Genomic DNA, 10,381 nt, shown 5'->3' with positions numbered 1-10,381 from the left:
AAAAGGATCTTGCTGTGATCTATGTCATAGAGTGTTCTTCCTATGTTTTCCTCTATGAGTTTGATAGTGTCTGGCCTTACATTTAGGTCTTTAATCCATTTTGAGTTTATTTTTGTGTATGGTGTTAGGGAGTGTTCTAATTTCATACTTTTACATGTACTTCTCCAGTTTTCCCAGCACCAATTATTGAAGAGGCTGTATTTTCTCCACTGTATATTCTTGCCTCCTTTATCAAAGGTAAGGTGACCATATGTGCGTGGGTTTATCTCTGGGCTTTCTATCCTGTTCCATTGATCTATATTTCTGTTTTTGTGCTAGTACCATACTGTCTTGATTACTGTAGCTTTGTAGTATAGTCTGAAGTCAGGAAGCCTGATTCCTAAAGCCTCATTTTTCGTTCTCAAGATTGCTTTGGCTATTCGGGGTCTTTTGTGTTTCCACACAAATTGTGAAACTTTTTGTTCTAGTTCTGTGAAAAATGCCAGGGGTAGTTTGATAGGGGTTGCATTGAATCTGTAGATTGCTGTGGGTAGTAGAGTCATTTTCACCATGTTGATTCTTCCAATCCAAGAGCATGGTATATCTCTCCATCTATTTGTATCATCTTTAACTTTTTCATCAGTGTCTTATAATTTTCCGCATACAGGTTTTTTGTCTCCTTAGGTAGGTTTATTCCTAGATATTTTATTCTTTTAGTTGCAGTTGTAAATGGGAGTGTTTTCTTAATTTCACTTTCAGATTTTTCATCACTAGTGTATAAGAATGCCAGAAATTTCTGTGCATTAATTTTGTAACCTGCTACCTTACCAAATTCATTGATTGGTTCTAGTAGTTTTCTGGTAGCATCTTTAGGATTCTCTATGTATAGTATCATGTCATCTGCAAACAGTGACAGCTTTACTTCTTTTCCGATTTGGAAATCGAACCTGCATCGCCTGCATTGGAAGGCATATTCTTAACCACTGGACAACCAGGGAAGTCCCCACTCTTGTATTATTTTAAATTTAGTCCTCATTTCTGAATGTTTTTTCTTTTATTTTGAATTCCGTCCTGAGTTCTATCATCTTAACTAATTCTGGTTTATGCTGTTTGTTCATCTTTTTTTTATTATGGTAAAATATATATAAAACAAAATTTAGTATTTCTACCATTTTCAAGTATACAATTCAGTGACATTAAATACATTCACAATGCTGTGCGACCATCACCACTATCCAAATTCAAAATAATTATGTCTAAAGATTGAGCAGGACCTCAGAAAGATGGAGGCAGCAGCATAGTTTCTGAATCTCTCCAAACCGTTTCATGGAAGAAGATCAACTAAAACCAAACACCCATAGGTGGCATTTATCAGCATTTACCATTGCCAGAACTTTTTCACCATCCTAAACAGAGACTCTAGAGCCATTAAACAATAACTTCCCATTCCCTCCTCGATTCATGTTGTTTCATCTTTTCCATTGTTTTTCCTAACATCTTTTAGCCCACTTTGAAATAATAGATTACAGTTTTGATCTGTTTTGTGGACCTGTCTTTTCCAACTTGATTTTATTGTCTGAAGAGATCCTATTCTGCTCCTTATTCTCTTTTTTCTTACACTACCTCTGTGCGGGATTTGATCCCAATCCTTTTCTTTTAATGATTTTTGGTTGAAAAAAGTTTTAAAGCACTTTGAAAAGGAGGTGCGAGGCCATGTGGAAACGTGTTCCTCATGGCTGTTTCATCAGTGCTTCACACACTGTTTTGAAATAACTCTTTTCCAGGAGACATAAACCAGTGGGCTTTATCATTGGACAGAGTGCAGAGAAAGGACCCCACAAAGGCTGATCTCCTTAGCAAAAATGATTTAGTTATGGTTTCACCCAAGATTGGTCACAATCCAGCCTGGGAAACTCAATGAACCAGAGACAAGGTATAATGCCATATTTCCTTCTCTCTGCCTCAGCTCTCAAGGATTGTTCACCTACATGTTATGAGTAATTATTAGTTGATTTCTGTTCATAATTAGTTTCAGAAGACACAGCACTTATGGGCCTAATTACACTGCCCAGCTACGCAACATTCTTCTTCATTTTGCCTTCCTGTCCACCAGCAGGAACCTGATTTATTTTGGTTCTCCCCTCACCACAGCCCAGTAATTTTTGTGAATGACTCTCAGTCTCGCCGGAATCTGTATCTCTCACTCTGCCCCAACATCCCACCCCATCATTCGCTCCCTGAAGTGTACTCTAGAAATTTAGGTAAACTGGATGTTTTACCACTGTTCACCATCTCTTATGAAACCAGAAGAAGAGCAGCTCTCTTATGGAATGACAGAGAACTTGTAAGGATAAAACACCAGTCTGCAGGAGAAAGGGAAGAAGAGAATGATGGAAATAGTTTCCAGGAAAACGATTTTTACATTTTGTTTTGTTTGTTCCTGGTAAATAAATTGAAATCTTCTAAACATTAAAAGAAAATCTAAACCACTAAATTCAATAATACAGGAATATAACTTGTTAAAAAAATTTCTTTGGGTGCGCAGCATGTGGGATCTTAGCTCTCCAACTAGGGATTGAACCCACGCCTGCTGCATTGGAAGCACAGAGTCTTAACTGCTGGACCACCAGGGAAGTCCCAGAAATATAACTTTTAGAGGAGAAGTTATAAACCCATTGGTTATATGAACTGGAGATTTTTAGTAAGAAGTCATATATTTTAAATGACTTGGAGCTTTAAAGGAAGGAAGGAAGGAAGGAAGGAAGGAAGGAAGGAAGAAAAAGGGACTTCCTTGGTGGTGCAGTGGATATAATATCAAAAATAAAGTAATTAATTAAATAAATTTTAAAAAGAAAAAAATGCTGAAATCCACTGACTAATTATTCAGGCTGTTATATCTCGCTATTTCCAGATACATCCCTTTCAAAACTTTTGGTTAAAGGTTATCTTATGTCAGAACAAATGAATTACAAACTCTTCTCTTTTTCCAAAATTTGAGAAATTCCCCTACACTTCTACCTTCAAATTTTATAAAAAGGGAAAAGTAGTGACAACCCTTATACTTACATCCAATTGCATCATCTGGCCACATGCCTTCTACATCAACCAAATATCTAAAAAACAACAAAATTCGAGTCATTTGTAAATAAAAAGAAAAGAAAATCAAGGTTTTGCAGAAAAGGTCCAATTTTGCTTTACAAATATAGATATAAAAATCCTAAGAAAATATCAGCACATCTAATCAATAATTATTAAAGAATGATATACACCAGGACTACAAAAAGGCGTTATTCCAAGGATGCAAGGATAACGCGACTTTAGAAAATCTATTAATATAATTATTTACATTGATACAACAACTTAATTAATAAGTGAAAGAGAATAAAATACAGGACCAAACTGGCAGATGTTAAAAGGTTATCTGACAACATGCAGCAGTCAGTTTCGGTGAACATTCTCTGCACGCTAAAAACAGGAGGCTTAATATGACAGAGTATTCATCAAGAACCAACAAATAAAAAAACACACAGTGTAGTGACTCTAAGTGGGTTAATTATGATAAAAGAATCAAGTGCAGCAGGATGTTGAGTGATGATTAGTGATGTTGAGCAGCTTTTCATGTGCCTCTTGGCCATCTGTATGTCTTCTTTGGAGAAATGTCTATTTAGGTCTTCTGCCCATTTTTTGATAGGGTTGTTTGTTTTTTTAATAATGAGCTGCATGACCTATTTATATATTTTGGAGATTAATCCTTTGTCGATTCGTTTGCAAATATTTTCTCCCATTCTGAGGGTTGTCTTTTCGTCTTGTTTATACTTTCCTTTGCTATGCAAAAGCTTTTAAGTTTCATTAGGTCCCATTTGCTTATTTTTTTTAAGGCTGCATTGTTCCTTTGCTCACTGATGAACACATAAAAGTCTGAAGTTTATGATATTATAAAACGTCAAAGTAATGAACATTGCTGTGTGAACACCTTTGAATATATATGCTTTGTCTCAGTTAACTTCACTCAGAATGGGACTTCTGCATCAAAGAGTTGATGCCCTTATGATTTTGTGTACGTTGCTACACTGTACCAATTTATGGTTGTTCATGCAGGAAATACTTACTGAGCATGTGTTATGTTTAAGAACTGTGCTGAGTGCTAGCAACAAGACTTGTGAAATTTTGTGAGTGAAGAGACTTGACCTCCCCTTTGTGAATTCTAACTGTCCAGAGAAGGAATAGATATTCAAGAATCATACACTGCATGTAGGATTACATCTCTGACAAGTGCCAAGGAGAGGAACACGGTACCATGAGAACATATTTTAGGGAGGATTTGATCTCATCATGGAGATTAGAGAAGGTTTATTTAGGGATGTTTCAGCTGATATCTGAAGGTTGAGTAGGTATTAACCAGATAGGGACGTTGGGGACAGATTTCTGAGCATAAGGAATAGCAGAAGACCCTATAAGAGGAAAGCATATGCTGTGCTGGAGGAACTGGCCAGGAAGGTGGGGCTGTTGGGGGAGCATGTGATTATAATGGAGCTACAAGTGTGGGCAGGAGCTCGATCGTGCAGGCTTATGTTTAAGGTTTCAGACTTTAATAGAAAACCATTGAACTTTGTTGTTGAAGGTGAGTGCATGGAACATACCCAATTGCATTTTCAACCTATCATTTTGCTACCGAGTGGAGAATACACTGCAGGGAGAAAGAGTGGAAGCGAGGAAACAAGATAGGAGACTTTTGTAGAAACTGGGCATAATGGTGGCTTGGACCAGGGTATGGTGGTCATTTTGGTGGAAAGATGTGGACAGATTCTAGAGGTATGTAGGCAGTATCATTGTTAGCACTGGTGGTGGGTTGAGGATGAGGGTGAGGGAGAAATAGCTGTCAATGATGGTGATTCCTAAGTTTCTGACCCCTATGTCTTTTAAGATAGGGGTTCCCTCCTTGTGCCTGGGAAAACGCACGTATGTTTTAGCAGTAGGACACCAGCCTCTCAAACAAACTTAAAGGCGGTCGACTCTAGTCACACTAGGATACTAAGCTGAGCGCTTCTCATCATTGGGCTGAAGAGGAAGAGGATTAAGGCAGAGCTCTGCAACCGTTCTAACACACTGCGCCCTCTGGTGTGCACTCTTGGGCAGAGAGTACAACATAGGCGGAATTCCTTTTGCCTCAATTTGACAAGACGAAAGTATTTCTGGTCGGAATACGGATCGTTTCAGGCAGTGGCAACGATTTCTAGGCAACTCACCGTTGGCTCCCTTACCTGAAGGCAGCTGTAAACTAACGTGAGGAAACCGTTGCGGCATAGGCCTTCCAGAGGGACTGTAGCCTTATTCCAAAGAGACCAAGGAGTTTCAAAGGCCGAATCGATACAATGGGTGACATTTCTGAGGTCTGGCACTCAGGAGACTCACCCATGGTCTACAGAGAGAAGCTAGGACGACACACATTTCACACAGCCTTCACTCTAGATGAATCCACCGTGTACGCTGGCACGAGGGCATGTTTCAAGGGCATGCCTCTTCTTAATTCGCACGGCTGTCCCTTTAACAGGGCTCACCTCGCACTTGACTTCCATTTGACCCTCCACCTAAGGAAAGGGCTCTGCCACTAGACTCTGCCTGCACTACCCAGGAAGCAAGCGCTACTCCTCGTGGAAGAGGAACCCGTCTAAGCAGGTAACACTAAAGACTCCGCCTTCTGAACGCTTCCAGTAAACGGTCAACGTTCGCCCTGAAAGCTGCCCTGGAAAAAACTCCCCTGTCAGGCTTCCACGCAAAGTGCAAGTTTTTCCTTCTGCAACATTACCATTTTCTCACACCCCTGGAGCACAAGGCTGTGTGGGGTTTTCGTGAGAAAATCCTGAAGCATACACGTCTGCATGTTCCCTTTGAGGCATGTGGAGGGGTCTGCTTCTAAAGAGTTTGTATTAGCAACTAATCAAGATGTTTTTGCAGAAGGCTCCTGATTAGCTGTTGGTATACTAAGAGTGAATCAGAGTTAGCATAGTTTCTGATTTACATTGTCAATGTGGATGATCATTTTTTACTCCTGGGTGTGGTGGTGGTGAGGAGTGAGGGAATGTTCCTTTCCTGCTGCTGCTGTTTCAGTCCTGTCAAGAGAGCTCTTAGGGTCATTTCAGCCCTGCTTCTTTACTGACTCTGCCCCAGGGTGATCAAGTGACTTATATAGAAATCTTGAAAAGAATTAAGTGAGCATGCTTGCCTTGACTAATTCTGTTCTCTCCCTTGAGAGTGTGAGTGAGTGTCTTCTGTTTGTCTCATTCTGTGTATTACTAGTTAGTAAATCTGCCCAATTCCGGAGTTCTGTTATACGATCATTTCATTGAAACTGGATTCTCAAGCCAGGGCTATCAACAGTAACAGGAATATTCGGCCCTCCATCTTTTCGCTTTTATCTTGTTTCCTAATTTATTCCAAACCAAATGGAATTAAGGCATTGTACTAGCTGGAAGGTAATTAAAAGACCCTAACACTTGGTGCATTACCTGGGAACACTGAGAAATAAAAAGAAAGGAGCAGACATTTTAGAGAGCAAACTGTCCTTGTGGAAGATATTTTGTTACTGCCAAGGAAGGTAGCCTAGTGCCTTGGATTTTAATGTATGGTGGGATTTTGAGACCTTTGACTGTTTGAAAATATTTAGGTTTGTGCAGTAAACTGCTGAAGCCTAGAAAAGGTTTAATGCATGCTGTATAAGTGTCCCGTGCTTGCTAGGAGACTAATAAACTTGGAGGCTTAACACAAGAGAAATTTACTATCTCACAGTTGTAGAGGCCAGAAGTGCGATATCAAGGTGTCAGCAAGGCAGCTCTCCCTACAGATGCTCTAGGGGAGATTCTATCCCTTCCCTCTTTCAGGTTCTGGTGGTTGCCATCTTCCTTGGCTTGAAGCCACATCACTCAGTTTTTGTCTCTGTCTTCACATCACCCCCTTTCTGTGTCTGTATCTTCTCTTTTGTCTGTCTCAAATGTCCCTCTGCCCTTCTTGTATAATAAGGACAACTGTCATTCTATTTAGACCCATCCAGATAATATAGGATGGAAATCCCATCTCAAGATCCTTAACGACATTTGCAAAACTGTTTTTTTTCAAATGAGGTAACAGTCAAGGATTAGGACATGGATATATCCTTTTGGGGGCCACCTATCCAACCAGCCATAAGATACTTTGATTTTGGCTGATGGCTGCAGCTTATGGTGTGGGAGAGTGGCTTTCGAGTCACTTAAGTAAAGGTCTGACATAAAGAAAAGGGGCGTTAGGGAGTTGCAGGTGACTGAGCAATACCTGGAGTGGAATGAATAAGGCACCTGGAGGGTCTTTAGTATACAGAGATCTTTACCTGGCACTTGACTTGAGAGTGTGCAGGAGTTTACAGGGCAGGAAAGTCTCAGGCAGCTGTCCACCTTGCCTTACTCTTCAGGTACAGTTTTTCCCAAGCAGGCTTGACTGAGACAAAGACCCAGTTGTAAGGAAAACATGTCTTGTAGAACTTGTCAGCATTGACACATATGGTCTACCGTAGGCTGAAGTGACTCCCTTTACATGTGGACCCAAGCTGACACTGGATTTGTCAATTATGCTGGAGAAAGAAATGTTCTCTTAAAGGCAGCCGCCTTTGGTCTATGCAGTTCCATAGCAGGAGGCAGTGAAAATGGCCATGGCAGCATAGGACTGTCAAATCTACGCATCAGAACTGGAGGTGTAATGTCACTTGACAGATCCCGTAATCAGTTCAGTACTGCAGTGTGAACCACAAGGTCATCAAAGAGGAAGGATAACTCAAGAGTCCATGTGTGACAGATGCTCAGGGCTGTGCACTGCACGTGGCAAATTCATAGTGACAACTCAACGTCAGGCTTCAAAGATTCCTCCTGGTTCGAAGTTCGCGAGTCAGAAATTTCAGTTAAATGGCATAGACTAATGGACATCCTAGTGACGTTAAAATGAAAGAGACTTTATCTTTCTCTCAAATGCCATTGAGTTTCTGCTTTGTTCTTTGGTCAAATTCTGTACTGGATTCTGGGAACAAACACGTGCCTAGTTTCTGTCTTCTTGGAGTGGGGCATTGGCTTGCTTTTGAGATTGTTTTTAAATTTTGGGGATAGTGCTGTAAAATCAAATTGTATCTTAGTAACTCCTTAGACTCTTTAAAAGCATGGTTCATGAGAAACTTGATAAACTGATAAAACAGCCAAGGCCCTGAGAGACCCACACCCGTGTCAGTGACAGAAGTCCAAGCTACAGATACTGAAGGAGCCCTCAGTCCTATTCAGGCAATGAAAGCCCTGTCACTGAGAATGAACCAAATGTACATCTGGGAGGATGGTTTATGGACATTTAGGACTTTGGATTTTTAACCTACAGTAACAAGGAAACTTGATTTCAAAATTGGGCTTTAATACTTTGGGACCTTAACTCATAAGAGCGTTTAATGTGTGCCCTTTTAATTTCTCTGTGAAGAATTTGATACTGGCAGAGGTGTACTTTCAAATTTGCAACATTTCTATGATTTCTGAATTGTATTACTGGATGCTTTTATGTATTTAATCTTAGTTTGTCACTTAACCTCATCAACTTTTTATGGTTAGCTGTGCTGTGGATGGCTGGTAGAACAAAAAGTTGTTTCTGATCATTGGATATGAGTAGCCATGGAGTTAATTTAAATTAAAGCAATTTCTCACCCATATCAGAGACTTCTGGGATGAAACTCTAAGTCGTCCACCAGCAGTTCCCAGAAGCCACTCAAACGAGTAGCCCCATAAAAGTGCGAGCAGGACTGTCCCAATAAAGGTCTTTTCTTTGTCCTGAAGGGAGAGCCATATTCTGTTAATTACAGGCTTAAAGGCATAGTTGAGTGGGTTGAGATTGAAAAAAACAGGGAAACATTAGTGAAACAGGGAAGCATTAGTGACAATTTCCCTTCTCGTTCCTAATGGTACCAGCATGTGAAGGGAATTTGAGTAGTATAACTTTTAACCTCCCTGCTCTTATACTCACTGACACTGGCTAGGTGAGGTGACCTACTTGACTGGCAAAGTTGGGAAGAATAACTGGCCATGCTTTGCTAAGCTCTTCTTTCCTTCATTTTGGGAGTGAGTCTGGTGATAGAGAGACAAAAGTTCTCTGCTCCATTGTGGACATGCCCCTTTCACATGGGTTTGCCTGGAACCAACTTGCTGCAACAAAGTGTTGGTAAGTCTGGATAATTCTAGAATTCACTTGACAGACTCACTTGGCTGTCTCATGAAACCCCATTTTCCAACATGGGCTCTAAAAGTAAAAAGTGACATAATGTGTGGGCTCCAGTGCAAAATGAAAATATAGTGCCTCTTGTTCAAACTGCAAAGAAATAGTGTTGTTGAAAGTATTTGCACTGGGGTGCATAGTGTCCTCCCCAAATTCATGTTCACCTGGAACCTGTGAATGTGGCCAAGTAAATTCTTTTTTCAGATAGAATCGAGATAAGATGACATCATACTAGATTAGGGTGAGCCCTAAATGGGTTCTATGGGTTATTCTCTCTTCTGTTTTTCATATATGTCATCTTTTTCAGCAGAAGTGTTTGGCTAATATTGGGAAGTAACACGAGTAAGAAAGGATATGATAAGATTCCTTGGATAGTCTTGTTTTTTAAAAAACAACTGCTTTCTTTCTGTGTTAGAAGTAAGTTCAGATTCAAATGGAAAGCATGGCCTCCCGGAGCTGTTAACACCTTCACTTAGTCTTGGATATGAGCAGTAGCACAGAATTCTGGTGGAACTCAGTAAGACTCCAAATGGGTACCAAATAAGCATGTCATGGAAAGCACACCATAAGCAGGGTGAAAACTAGATGTGAATGGGGCAGCAGGAATGGTGGCAGACACACATATTGCACATGTCTCCTCTGCTCATGTGTTTATTTTATTGTCCTATAAATTTTACTTACAGAACGTAAGTTCAAAGATAAAATCATTAAGAATTTCAAGACAGCAATAGCACAGCATGAAACCAAGCAAGCGTGGGGCCCTTCTGAGCATGGTTCATGCGGGACTTGATCGACTGGTAAAAGAGCCAAGGCTCTGAGATACCCACACCATGTCAGTGACAGAAGTCCAAGCTACAGATATTGAAGCAGCCCTCACTGCCACTCAGGCACAGAAAGGCCTGTCACTGAAAATGAACCAAAATGTAAATTTAGGAGGATAATTTATGGACTTTTAGGACTTTGGATTTATAACCCACAATAACAAGAAAACTTCATTTCAAAAGAGAGTGTCAGGTCTTCATGTTTGCTTAGGTTGTTGAGGGTCCTTTGTGGTTACATATCAATTTTGGAGTCGTTTCTTCTATTTCTGCAAAAATAGGGTATTTTGATAGACATTGCATTAAATCTGTAGGTA

The sequence above is a fragment of the Pseudorca crassidens genome, chromosome 14 (assembly GCF_039906515.1).
Source record: "Pseudorca crassidens isolate mPseCra1 chromosome 14, mPseCra1.hap1, whole genome shotgun sequence".
NCBI lineage: Eukaryota > Metazoa > Chordata > Mammalia > Artiodactyla > Delphinidae > Pseudorca > Pseudorca crassidens.
The sequence above is the reverse complement of the archived record's forward strand: the minus strand, read 5'-3'. Positions refer to the sequence as shown.